Raw genomic sequence first — 14966 nt, forward strand, 5'->3', positions numbered from 1 at the left:
TGAATTTAAGACAGAAGCTGATGCAGAGAAAACCTTTGAAGAAAAGCAGGGAACAGAGATTGATGGGCGGTCTATTTCTCTATACTACACTGGAGAGAAAGGTCAACATCTAGTCTATAGAGGTGGAAAGAATAGCACTTGGAGTGGTGAATCAAAAACTCTGGTTTTGAGTAACCTCTCCTACAATGCAACTGAAGAAACGCTTCAGGAAGTATTTGAGAAGGCAACTTTTATCAAAGTGCCTCAGAGCCAAAATGGCAAATCTAAAGGGTATGCGTTTATAGAATTTGCTTCATTTGAAGACGCTAAATAAGCTTTAAATTCCTGTAATAAAAGGGAAATTGAAGGCAGAGCAATCAGGTTGGGTTGGAGCTGCAAGGACCCAGGGGATCACCTAATACAAGAAGTCAGCCCTCCAAAACTCTGTTTGTCAAAGGTCTGTCTGAGGATACCACCGAAGAGACACTAAAGGAGTCTTTTGACGGCTCTGTTCGTGCCAGGATAGTCACTGACTGGGAAACAGGATCCTCCAAATGGTTTGGTTTTGTAGACTTCAAGAGTGAAGAAGATGCCAAAGCTGCCAAGGAGGACATGGAAGATGGTGAAATTGATGGAAACAAAGTTACCTTGGACTGGGCCAAGCCTAAGGGTGAAGGTGACTTCGGGGGTCGAGGTGGAGGCAGAGGAGGGTTTGGAGGCCGAGGTGGAGGCAGAGGTGGAATTGGTGGCAGAGGCCGAGGAGGCTTTGGAGGGTGTGGTGGCTTCTGAGGAGGCAGAGGAGGAGGAGGAGACCGCAAGCCACAAAGAAAGAAGACGAAGTTTGAATAGTTTCTCTCCCTCTGTCTTTCCTCTTCCATTTGAAAGAAAGGACTCTGGGGTTTTTACTCTGTTACTGGATCACTGACAGAGCCTTCTGAGGACATTCCAAGACATTGTGCAGTCCTGTGGTCTACTTGGAAATCTGTAGAAATAATGTTTCAAGGGAGATACTTTTGTTGGTTTTGACTGGATATTCATATCAACTTTTAAAGAGATGAGCGATAGAGCTAACCCTTAAAAAAAAAAAAACCACATAAAATAAATAAATAATTTTCTAAAAAGTCAAGAGATATGTGCACAATGATGCAGTGGTGGCATGGCTTCCTACATGAAAAGGTCCTGGGTTCACTTGCCAAGACCTTCCTGTACATGCCATGTGCAAGCTGATGATCTGGGCTGGCTGAGGCTGGTGTGTAGTACTGCATGTGGGGACTCTGTTGGGGTTGCTCACTATCACTCTCTCTGCCTCTGTATCTCTCCCTGCTGGGACGAATAAAGAAAATAAACTTTAAAAATGATTGTTAGAGACATCTTTAAAAAAGAGAGATAACAAGTGTTGGTGAGGGTGTGGGGAAAGGAAACCCTAGTACATTGTTAAGGAAGATATAAATTGCCATAGCCATTATGGAGAACAGTATGGAGGTCCTCAAAAATTAAAAATAGCACTTCTATATAATCTAGCATTCCTTCTACTGGGAATATCCCATAGCCAAGTTACGGAAACAACCCTCAGTAGATGAGTGATAAAGAAAATGTGGTATATGTGATATGCATATATAGTTGCATATCATTGAATCACAGGGGTACTTTCAGAGTTAGGCAATCTTGTTGTACAAGTATCAAAGACTGTATTTATACAAATCTAGACAGTAGAATCCACTCTACACCTAGGCTAAGTGGTATAGCCTTTCTGCTCTTACGGAACCACCATCACATATGTGATCTGTTACTGACCTAAATGTTGTTATATGGCACATTGCTCTGTGCATATTTGTGGAGGGGGTCTACATGTACGCACACAGTGGAATATTATTTAACCTTAAGAAAGAACTAAATCTTGGAATTTGTGACAACATGGGTGAACCTGGAGGTCATTATGCTAAGTAAAACAAGCCAGAAAGAAAAATGTTGCATAATCTCACTTGTTTGTGAAGTCTTAAAAACAAGTGAAACTCATGTAAAAAACAATAATTTTCAGAGACAGGGAGGTGGAGAAAAAATGGGTAAAAGTAGGTCGAAGGGTGCAAACTTGTAGTTATGTAGGGTGAATAAGTCTAAAAATTTGACTAGTAGCATAAAGATGATAGTGAATAATATTGTATATTAAAAACTTGCTGAGAGGATAGGTTTTAGGTGCTCTTGCCATGCATACACACCAAGGTAACTATGAAAGGTAATGAGTGTGTTAAATTGCTTCTCTGTAATAGTCATTTCACTATGGCTATGTTTAGAACATCATGTTGTACACCCTAGGTTTATACAATAGCAATAACTTTTAAAAAGAAAAGGTCATACACTCATTCATTAAGCAAATGTTTATTGACCACCTATTATGTATTAGACTCATTTTTTTTTTTTGAGAGGTTTTCGCTATAGGGCATGTGCGCTCGCCAGACAGACAGAGAGGGACATAGAGACAGAAAGCGAGAAATCATCCCCCAGGTAGGGCGGTCACGCCGCAATCCTTTCTCCTCCATTCTCCTCTCGGGATCTTGGGCACGCACACACACGTGCCCGGCGTGAGTTCTAAGCCACCAGGTCCGGGACGTGAACCGTGGTCGACTACGTGGGAATCCAGGGACATAGCCATTACGCTAACTGCTGGTTCCCTAGACTCACTTCTAAGAGTTGGGAACGTAGGGGTGAAAGGCAGATCTGTTCCTACTTGCATGGAGCTTACAGTTTTTGAGGGAGGAGGAAGAGAACAAACAAAGTATCAAACAAACCAGAAAAATAACAGCTGTTGGTAGGTGTATGTCATTGTGAAAGGGTGGTGTGTTTGCCAGTGTCGGGGAGACTCATCTAGGTTGAATTGTCAGGGAAGAAGACATTACAAGGTGACATTTAAGCTGAGGTTTGAATATCAAGAAGGGAAAGGTTTGGGAAGCTTTGATAAGGTAAAGGGAAGAGGGCTTGATGCAGAGAAAATAGGCAGTGCAAAGGCCTGGGATGGGATGAGCTTGGGGTGTTTGAGGAGGAGAGAGGAAATTAGAGTGGTTAAAGTGGGTATAGAAAGAGAAATAATTGGAGAGGGTCAGAATGGTCCCTTAGTTCTTTGTAAGCCAGAGAAAGATATTTTTATTCCAAGTGTGAAGGAATGTCTTTGTGGGCTTGGAAGGTTGAGTTTGGGCAGAGGAGGAATGATTTGAATTCCATGCCAAGTAGACATTGGCCTGAGAGGTGGCAAGAATAAAACAGGCTGAAATAGTCCTGTTGGGAATTAATGATGGTTTGAGCTAGGGTGATAGTGGCTTACTTACCCAGGTGTTTATTGGTGCTGTTTTTGGGGAGAGAGAAAATAGGGGAGATGTAAATTTTGGGGTTGGGAATGTTATAGAGACGTTCCTCCAAGTGGAACAGGAAACTTCTGGATGGGCTTTGGTACGGTGTGGTATGCACTAAAGCATTAACTTTGCCCCAGAGGAGGACTGGCCTTTGCTCTTGGCTTCTTAGAGGTAACCTCTAAGACTTTGCAGTGTCCTGCCTGATTTGTTTAGCTGGGGGTGGGGAGGCCTTGGGACATGATAGACAATCTGTACTAACCATGTGATTTGTGGTGAGAAGCCTTGGGACATGTGGTATTATTTTGGCATCAGGAAGTGTTGGAGACTAAGGTCAATCAAGGATGCAGTCAACCATGTCTAAATGACTGAACTCCAATAAAAACTTTTGGACAGAGAATTGAGAGACCCCTGTGGGCCTTTAGGGGAATTTAAATTCTCCTGGATATCAGTGTCACATTGAGATTCATTTGAAAGTCTTTTGGCCAGATTGCTGCCTATGTTATAGCCTGGAGAGACAAATAATAATAATAATAATAATAATAATAATAATAATAATAATAATGGAAAAAAGGAAAAAGAAAAGAAAGTAAGGGGACCAACAGGTGGCAATGGTAGTTAAGGCATTAGACACTCCCACATGGCCAACCATGATTTGAGTCCTGAACCTGGTGGCTTGCTTTCTCACTCTCTCTCTGTGTCTCTCTCTGGCCAAATTAAAATAAAATTAATTAATAAATAAAATGAAATAAATAATTCTTTTAAAAAAAGAAAAAAAAAGAAAAGAAAGTAAGCAATGTCTTTAGTCATTGCACATTATGAACTCTGAGGGAAGAAATAACATTTTTGATATACCAAATACAAATACAATTTCTAACAGAATCCATTTATCATTACATTAAAAAAGGAGCTGATGATGGGACCAGCAGTTAGTGTAATGGCTATGTCACTGGACTCCCACGTAGTCGACCGTGGTTCGAGTCCTGGACCTGGTGGCTTAAACTCATGCCAGGCACGTGTGCATGTGTGCCCAAGATCCCGAGAGGAGAATGGAGGAGAAGGGATTGCAGCATGGCCATCCTTCCTGGGGGGTTATTTCTCGCTTTCTGTCTCTCTGCCTGTCTCTCTCTGTCTTTCTGGTGAGTGTACGTGCCCTATAGCAAAAGCCTCTCCCCCACCAAAAAACAAGGAGCTGATGCAATTGAACAGTGAGTTTGATAAATCCGTTCTCCCACAAGAACAGCCTGGTGTGTGTGCACATGCACATGTACACATACATGCACACATTCATGTTGATGTGGATCTCATCCTAAAGAAAAAATAAATTCTGACTTCAGGAAAATGATAACTTATTTTATATGGCAGCCTCCTTGCATGTAGCTGATGTTTGCAGCATGTGGAATTATTTAAAATTGGAGCCTTTGATTGAAAATGAGGATGTGACACTCAATTTATCATCCTCTTCTCAGAGGTTTAAAGAGTTCTTTAGAACATGAGCCAAGACCAGTTGCTATTTTAACAAAGCAGTAAATATCTTTCATGAGCCTAATGAGGGCTTCCACATTTGGTACCTCTCAGAACACCCCTGTGGCTACAAAGGCTGTCATAGATGTGCTGGATACTGGTGGCTTTGAAGACTATGTTTTATTTCGCAGACTCCACTAAGGGCAAGGGCAGCAAGAATAATTGTTCAGAATTATGAAAACCAGACATTCCCTCTTGGATATCTCAGACTGAATTAGGCTTGTGTCAGTTACTGTTGCTGTGTAATAACTCACCACAAATTTAGTGACTTAAAACAACACACTTTTATTATTCCCAGTCTCTGTGGGTCAAGAGCCTGTAGAGTTAGCTCAGTCTTTTGTTTTGGGGCTCCTCACCAAGCAGTGGTCAAGTTGTCGGTCAGCCTGTGGTCTTATCTGAAAGTTCAACTGTGATGGATCTGCTTGTAAGCCTATGTAGGTTGCTGGCAGAATTCAGTTCTTGAAGGACTGTTTGCTAGAGAGCCTCAGATCCTTCTTGGCTATTGGCTGTTCTTTGTCATGTGACTTCTCCAACATGCCATTACTTTATCAAAGAGTAGAAGTGGGAAAAGCAATAAAGTCTGCTATCAAGGCAGATTGTAAACACTCCCCACCTCTGCTATACAGATGCTCCTCAAGTACAACAGGGTCATGTCTTGAAAAGCCCATTATAAGTTGAAAATATTGTTAAGTTGAAAGTGCATTTAATACACCTAACCTATTTAACATTATAGACTAGCTTAGCCTACCTTAAACAGGCTTAGAACACTCATATGAGCCTACAGACAGGCAAAATCTTCTGACAAAAACCTTTTTGGTATAATCAGCTGAATTATTATTATTATTTTTTTGAGACGTTTTCACTATAGGGCATGTGCACTCGCTAGACAGACAGAGAGAGACATAGAGACAGAAAGTGAGAAATCACCCCCCAGGGGGGATGGTCACACTGCAATCCCTTCTCCTCCATTCTCCTCTCGGGATCTTGGGCACGCACGCACACGTGCCCGGCGTGAGTTTTAAGCCACCGGGTCTGGGACGCGAACCACGGTCGACTACGTGGGAGTTCAGCGACATAGCCATTACGCTAACTGCTGGTTCCCTAATCAGCTGAATTCTGTACTGAATATGAAAAACAGAATAACTTGCTGCTACTGTACAGCATTGTGAGAGAGTATCATACTGCATCTTGTTAGCTAAAGAAAAGTTCAGACTTCAAAACTGGATGTATGGTTTCTGCTGAACATGCATTGCTTTAGCACTGTGACAAAACTGAAGAATTGTAAGGTGAATCCCCAGAAGTTGAAGAGTGTCTGTACTCTGTTGGCCAGCCCACACTCAGGGATGCGACTGCAAGATGGCGTGATCACCAAGAGGCTGAGTCAGCCTGCCCCAAAGATTGTGTCCCTGTGGAAGGAATCATTGCAATATCCTCTTACAAAGAATGTGCTGCTTATTCCTAACTTTCAAATATACTTGTGGATAGTTGTACCAAGCAAATTTTATCTTCAAAGAAACTGTGATGTCTTGGTGGCAAACTTATGTCTGTATATCTCAGCTTGTTTTCTCATTTTTTTCCCATGAAATATTGTTTTCTATTCTCTCCAAATGATCTATTTCCTTTCATTCTTCCTTTCATCACTAATCCAGCGGGGGAAATGTGTAGTCAAATTAGGACTTCGGAGGAACTCAGATTTTTTGAGATTGGGCAGAGGAATCCAGAATTTAGTGGTGGGCAGCTTTCTGACCTTAACTTTATTATTTTACTAATTTTCTATGCTTGTGAGGCCCTGAGTCAGGCAGCCAACACAGCTCCAGAACTGTTTCCTATAGCAGTCTTCATGATAAGGCATTTGCAGGGAATTTTATATTCTATCCTCTGGAGTTTCAGAACCAATTAAATCTGTTTATACCAGTTTTCCTTATAGACAGGACTGTAAGTTATAGATGACATTTGACTGATAGAAATACAAAGCACCTTTTGCATTTAGATAATCATTTCAGGAATTAGAAAATAGTTTGTTGTTTCTGGTCATCATAACAATCAAATGCTAAACCAATTCATTTGGGGCCAGCAGATGGAGTAGTGGTTATGTTATTGGACTCCCACACGGCTGACTGTGGTTGGAGTCCCAGACCCAGTGGCTTTAAAATCATGCCAGGTGCCTTTGCATGCATGCCCAAGCTCCTGGGAGGAGAATGGAGGAGAAGGGATTGTAGCGTGACCATCCCCCCTGTGGGAATTTTCTTTTCTTTTTTTTTTTTTTTTTTTTTGGAGAGATTTTCACTGTAGGGTGCGTGCGCTCGCCAGACAGACAGAGAGAGACATAGAGACAGAAAGCGAGAAATCACCCCCCAGGGGGGATGGTCACGCCGCAATCCCTCCTCCTCCATTCTCCTCTCGGGATCTTGGGCACGCACGCACACGCGCCCGGCGTGAGTTTTAAGCCACCGGGTCTGGGACACGAACCACGGTCGACTACGTGGGAGTCCAGCGACATAGCCATTACGCTAACTGCTGGTTCCCTGTGGGTAATTTCTCACTTTCCCTTTCACCATCTCTATCTCTCTCTTTCTCTCTGGCAAGCATATACGTAGGACAAAAACGTCTCAAAAATTTATTCAATCACTTATTTACACATTTACCTTTCACTCATTCAAGAGCAGTCATTGGCTGCTGAGAGGTGCAGAGAGGGTCAAGATAGAAAAAGAAAAAAGACAAGTTATATCTTTCCTCTCCCTATCCTTTGTGACATTCTTCTTAATATCCACAAAGGTGGCTCCGTGCCCTCTCTCAGAGATAAAAAGTATTTCATTACTAATGGCTACTATGGAGTTAATGCTTCCTGTGTGTGAACGTAAGGAGTCAAGAACAAATTTTCTATCCAATCATATCAGCAGCCTTTTCTGCATGCTCTGGGTGTGGTCTAGAGCCTGCCTGTGCTGGATCAGACCCAGGGATATTCAAGGTCCTCTTTCAAAAACTTGATTGTGGATTGGGACCAGTAGTTAGTGTAATGGCTATGTCGCTGGACTCCCATGTAGTCAACTGCGGTTCGCGTCCCGGACCCGGTGGCTTAAAACTCATGCCGGGCGCGTGTGTGTGCATGCTCAAGATCCCAAGAAGAGAATGGAGGAGAAGGGATTGCGGCGTGGTCATCCCCCCTGGGGAGTGATTTCTTGCTTTCTATCTCTCTGTGTCTGTTTGGTGAATGCACGCGCCCTATAGCAAAAAAACCTTTCAAAACCAAAACCAAACCAAACAAACAAAAACAAACCTGATTGTGGGTATGGATGAAGAAGGAGAAGAGGTGGGAGGGATGCTAGGGCCCTTAAGGCTAGAATGGGTCATTAAAGTCTTTAAAATAAAAGATGGGAGACCAGGAGATGGCGTAATTGTTATGTTGCTGGACTCCCACATGGCTGATCATGTTTGAGTCCCAGACGCAGCCACTTGAAACACTCTGGGTGCATGTGAGTGCATGCCCAGAATCCTGAAAGGAGAGTGGTGGAGAAGGGTTTTTTTTTTTTGTTTATTTTTGCTTTTTGGCTCTCTGTTTCTCCAGCGAGTACATGCAGCCTTTAGCAAAACTCTCTCTAAATAAAATAAATAAAATAAAATATAGTGGATTCCTGAGCTTGGGGGAGGCCTCCAGGGACTTCTCAAACAGGCTAGAGTACATTAGAATTCCTTGGGGGGAAGAGTTTTTTAAAAATTTTATCTACTTAATTCAATTTTTTGTTATTATTATTATCATCATTTTAATTTGACCAGAGAGAGATGAGTAGATAGAGAAAGGGAAAGTGAGAAAGCAAACTGCCAGGTCTAGGACTTGAACCACGGTCGGCCATGTGGGAGTCCAGTGCCTCAACCACCATGCTACCAGCCGGCTCTGGGAGACTTTTTAAAAATGAAAATTGTCCGTCTTCGTTCCCAGGAACCTTTGTTTTGAGTCAGGAATCTAAATATGGCACTAGGAATCTGTGTTTACGCTTAGCACTCCTTACAACGCAGATGCCGAGGGCCTATAAAACACCATTTAGAAGCAGTAGGACCTTAGTAAAAGAGGTCACATGTGAACCATAAGAAAAACATCCAAGAGATGAATTTACATTTTGTTTTTCCCTTAATCTATTTCAGATTTGAGAAGACTTCAAAGTGTTTGTGGAAAAAATGGAATTAAGATATGAGCTTATTTTCGTACAAAAAAATTTTGAAATCCATGTATAGTTTTTTCATAATAAGTATATTTCCCAGCATTTAGCTTTGGGATCCATTAGCTCAGATAAACCAGTGATAGATAGCTAAATGTACTCATAGTCAATTATACATTTAAAAAAATAAAATAATATAATCCACTTACAAAAAAAAATAAGCATATTTTCCATAAACTTTCCTGAAGATCTCTCCTATATAATCACAAAAACAATACAATCTACTTATTATTTTGACCAGAGGTAGAATGATTGCCTGATTACAATGTCTATTAGATAAGAGAAACCTGGAAGGTGAAATTAAACCAACTGTCCACTTGATTCAATTGTTTATCTACTCCATTGAAGGAACATTCATTCACTTCCTTTTTTTTATTTCATTCAAGAACATGGTCACCTATACTTTATGAATGAAAGTCATCAGGCTTTCACAGCTAGACAAATAATGCTGGCTTTAGACAACCAGACAATGTCTCCTCTATATCAATGTCTCTAAATCACACCCTGAGTACCCACTCCTGTTGTTCTCTCTCAGGGAAAGAAAACCGAAGGTTTGGAATAACAAAGACTCAGAGTGGGAAATCTATGATCTATTGAAGAAAAAAAAGAGCAAGGTACGAGATAATGAATATAATATAATGTAATACAATCAGGTATACATTCATAAATGTATGTGTGTTTATAATATTTTATGATGTAAAGCTTTTATGATTTTTACTATGATAATATTTTTATGAGAAAAAGAGGTGAAAGACGGACTCTGCTGTCAATTTTTCTTTCTTTAGTGTACTAGGAATGAAACTGCTCATGGAAAATTAATTTTACTTTTTATGTCTTTTTTAATATTTTCCTTGTTAACAATGAATACTTTTTTGTATTAAATATATAATATTATAGGGGCCAGCAGATGGCGTGTGGTTAAGTCAACAGACTCCCATGCAGTCCACTGCGATTTGTGTCCTGGACCCAGCGGCCTAAAACTGATGTCGGGCGTTATGCATGTGTGCCCAAGACCTCGAGAGGAGAATGGAGGGGCAGGGACTGAGGTATGGTTATCCCCACGGGGGGGGGGGTGATTTCTTGCTTTCTGTTTCTCTGTCTCTCTGGTGAATGCATGCGCCCTATAGCAAAAATCTCACTCTAAAAAAAATAAATAAATAAAAATTTCTCTCTCTCTCTATATATAGATAGAGATGTATGTATGCATGTATATGTATATTATATATGTATATAATGTGTGTGTATATGTATATACATGCATACACACATCTATCTATCTATACACACATACGTATACATACACACACATTATAGTCTATCTAATCACAATTCCAGTTTTCAGGGAATAGGTCCCAGGTATAATAATATTAAAGGAAGAGCCCAAGTTACAACGGGTGTATTTAATAGACTTCCTGTCAGATACCTTTGCTCAGTGTCTTTCTATAGATTAAACCTGCTAGTGGTTGAGATAATTTAACATCTGCTTTGTCTTTCTTCAGTGTGTGCTTGCTGCAAGGGGTAAGACTGTCACCAAGAGGCTCAGTAGGGATCAACACCCAAAATGAGTGACAAGAGGCAGGACTTCTGATAACACATCCAATGGGCTCTTATTTTAGAACTGAGATTTTTGTCCCTTACAGAAAGTGACCAACTGTTTATTCCTTGAGTGTTGGGGCCAACCCCCAACTTTTGACCTGAGGTCTACCCTCACTGAATAAATGCTTGAAGATGAGTATAAGGTCAAAGAAAGAGAAAGTTGTGTTTGAATATTGATTTCACCTTGCTAGAGGTATTCAGTCAGCACACTGGTTATCTTATATATCAACTAGCTATTATAATGAAAACCAGAAAAATTCAAATTTTAATTTAAGAAATTGCTGTAAGAGTAAGAGGACAGACATTAGATGGTTCCACTTACATGAAGTACCTTGAGTAGTCAAATTCATGGTGACAGAAAGTACAACAGTGTAAGGGAGGAGTGGGGAGTTGTTTAATGGGCACAGTTTCTGTTGGGGAAATAATGTTCTGGAGATGGATAGTGGTAACGGTTGCACAACAATGTGAATGTACCTATTGCCACAACCTCTGTATGTAGAAATGGTTAAAGGGAAGAGTTTTATTTATGTATATACATTTGTACCACTGCAACAACCAAAAAAAAAAAATTACTAAAATAACTTGATAGAAAAATGAAGATGCTTCCAGAAGCCTCTTAAAGGTGGAGCATTCTCGGATCTTATCATCTTTCCAATGTGGACTTAATTTTTCAATTCAGAGGGAAAAATCCTGGGTTGAACAACTGCCCCACTGTGCATGGGATTGAGGGGTTTCTTAGGAGATAAGACTTTCAGTGCTAAAACTGGAAAGTCAAGGAAAACCACCAGGAACCGGCCATCTTAATAATACTGATGCAAAGTTACTCTGAAGCAGAAAGACAAGAGGATGGCCAGGTTGCTAATCTGGAGAACAAGGTAAGTAAACTCTTAGGTGATGAGGCAGAGTCTTGAAAACAAGATCAATCAAGACCCCCTACCACCTACAACAACTGAGACAAGTTTTGTTTGTTTGTTTGTTTGTTTGTTTTTCAATTCCACTTAAAATTTGAGTTGCCTCATCTGCCTTTAAGTTTTTGGTTATCAGTGAACCTTTCAATAGGGAAATGGTTTGGCCCACGCCTAAATTGAGGTAGGATTATTGACAAAGGATACCCTTAGGGACGTAATGAAGAGAGGTCTGTTTGAATGTGTCTGAACAAACCAGTAAGTCTCGTGGAGAAAACAGGACAACTGAAATCACTTCCTTTGATGACCCATTTGGCTGCTCAAGGGCAGAATCCAAGACTGACCCTTTGGCTGGCTGCCCCCAAATCAGCATTTTGCTTAAAAGATGAAAAGTAATGTTTGTGTTTCAAAGTGATTTGGTTTTGCTGTCTCCCTTTTTCTTTCTCATATTTAATTCTGTTTGTTTTCATTAGAGGAAATTAACCCATTATTGTTTTTCATTATGTGCAAAATAATAGTATGCTAGCAATTTTACTGTTTTGTCTTTGAGTTACTCTTTGATGGTTATCAGGTGTTCTGCTCTTATATGGCCCAGCATAGAAACATGTAGACTAAAGTGCACCTGGTATGTTATCTTGTCCATACCTACCCCTCTAGGGTCCTGGGCTTATTCTCTCCTGGCTCCTGTGACGAGTCTCTCGTGTTAACAGAGCCCCTGGCTCTCACACGCCAAAGCTGATTCTTGGTCACATCTGTTTCTGTTTCTAGTTTTTGCTTCTGGTTCTTGTTCTTGATTTCGTAGGGCTGATTTAATTCACCCTGGTGGCTACAGTGGTGGAATCTGGGTTTCAATTTTATGACTAGACCGTCAAGTGATTTCTGTCAAGTAGCAACTGCTAGAGAATCTGTACTCTAATTTCCATTACATTTTTTTATTGTTTGCCCGAGAATTCTGATTGTTTCGGACATTGAGAGTACACAGTTGAAAGTTTTCGGTGTTTTTCTTACTATTGATAAAATTCTTTGTGCTTATGCATTTGGTTTGTGTCCATTTGGGTTTCTCTGTTTGACTCTAAAGTTCAGAGGTTTTTTCCTTCTTGCAAAACTCTGGTAATTTTTCCCATGCACTTATTCTGGATCCAATAGTGTCAATATCTGTAAAGATAAAATTCTTGCACCCAGAATAAAAGGAATGTGAATCCCTATTATTCAATGATCAACTTTAATTTCATTCTGAACAACTGAGTATTTCCAGAATTACTCTCCTCAGAATTTAAAAGGCTGAAGAAGATGATCACTATCATGTTAAAAAAAAAAAAAAAAAAAAAGGACACTGGAGCGAAGACTGTTTTGATAAATTTGGGAGGAAATCTCAAAAGTACATAGATCTCGGGAACCAGCAGTTAGCGTAACGGTTACGTCGCTGGACTCCCACGTAGTTGACCATGGTTTGCGTCCCGGACCTGGTGGCTTAAAACTCACGCCGGGCGTGTGTGCGTGCATGCCCAAGATCCTGAGAGGAGAATGGAGGAGAAGGTATTGCGGTGTGACCATCCCCCCTGGGGGGTGATTTCTTGCTTTCTGTCTCTTTGTCTCTCTCTGTCTGTCTGGCGAGCGCACGCGCCCTATAGTGAAAATCTCTCCAAAAAAAAAGCACATAGTAGTATCAACACTGACGCTTCCCAAAAGGCAATAGTGTTGATTAATTATACATCTTACAGTATTAGTAAGGATGTTCTTTGACTGATCAGTGTTCTTAATACTGGTGCCTGAATTTTTGCCTTAAATTATGCTTTTCACAATGAGCTCCTTTAACTTGATAAGAGTTGATAAAAATTCCCAGTTTATAAATATAAAACAGTTTTTGAGCAAATAAATAAATAAATAACTTTGTCTCTGGAGAGAGTTAATACATTAGATTATAAGATCTCCTAAAATCTAATGGAACAAGTTTCTTCTCCAGTTACTTTTTATAAATAATATAAAAATATTAAGTGCTTATATAAATGTAAAATAAGAGAAACTATTAATAAAAATGCTATGTAGATTTAAGTATGTTGACAATAAGAATTTTTTTTTGTTAAAGCTGTAAACTCAGGAAAAAGATGAACTATGTTTTATTAATGACCTTGGTTACTAGCTTAAAAATATAATGTGAAAATTTGCTTTTAAACATGGTGAATAATTTAATATATGCAATTTAAAGGTATAGAAAAACAGCTTTTTAAATACTCATTACCAAGATGACTCTGAAAATTAGACTGACTTAATAAATTTGTTTGAAGACTTTTTTTATCACATAACTCTATGCCAGTCTTAGATACATTTTTTTTTTTTTGAGAGGTTTTTGCTATAGGGTGCACATGCTCGCCAGAAAGACAGAGAGAGACAGAGACACAGAAAGCAAGAAATCACACCCCAGGGGGGATGGCCATGCCGCAATCCCTTCTCTTCCATTCTCCTCTTGGGATCTTGGGCACGCATGCACATGCACCTGGTATGAGTTTAAGACACTGGGTCTGGGACTCGAACCGTGGTTGACTACATGGAAGTCCAGGGATAGAGTCATTACACCAACCGCTGGTTCCACATACATTTTTTTTTTTAAATGAAAAGCTTAATTTATTTGAGTTTCCTGAATTCTTTCTAATTGCTTACCTGGTTAGATAAACTAGCATCACTTTGAGATGATAAAATTACCAAGTTATGTGTGCAAATAAAATATAAAAGGTGGTTTCTTCACAAAAAGAGACACATACAATGTTACTGCAAACAGAAATAGCTATATAGTTCTTAATTTTCTACTTTCAGGCTTTCTGTGTCTGGAGAAAAATGTGCTTGCTTTGGTTAAAGGTAGGGAAAAAAGGTAGCAATTAATAAAAAATGCTGAGATTACATGGTATAACTCTTTAATACTAGATAATGAATGTCGAGGGAATTGTTCCAGTTTATAAATAATGCAAATTACACACACACATGCACGTGCCTACACACACACACACACACACACACACACACACACACAGCCATATATTACAAAGATGAAATAATCACAGACTTATAACAAAGCTGAAAGTACTACAAAGGTCTTTTACTTCCTGAGATCGTTGAAAATAATTCACTAACCTGATGCCCTATTAACTCTGACTAGTGTGTGCAATATTTCCTGTAAACAAAGCTATTATTCTATAAAACCACAATACAACCATCAAAACTGGGAAATCAAACCTGATATATTATGACCATAAAATTTTTGCCAGATGGGGCCTAGCCATGGTGGTGGGTGTTGCCCAGTCATTGTGTTCCACAGTCTGCGACCACATAGGAGGCTGTTACAGTCTGGATAATAGTTCATCCCTCCAACTTTCATGTTTTGAAATTTGGTTTTGGGGGGGTGATTGGATGTC

The 14966-nt window shown here is 39.9% G+C and overlaps 1 pseudogene; it reads left to right on the forward strand.

Moving 5' to 3' along the window:
• The window catches only part of LOC102497056 (nucleolin-like), a 19734-nt pseudogene extending 18906 nt beyond the window's left edge, over window positions 1-828 (forward strand).
• The last annotated feature ends 14138 nt before the right edge of the window (window positions 829-14966 follow it).

Source organism: Tupaia chinensis, unplaced genomic scaffold, assembly GCF_000334495.1.
Source record: "Tupaia chinensis unplaced genomic scaffold, TupChi_1.0 Scaffold000081_1, whole genome shotgun sequence".
Classification (NCBI taxonomy): domain Eukaryota; kingdom Metazoa; phylum Chordata; class Mammalia; order Scandentia; family Tupaiidae; genus Tupaia; species Tupaia belangeri.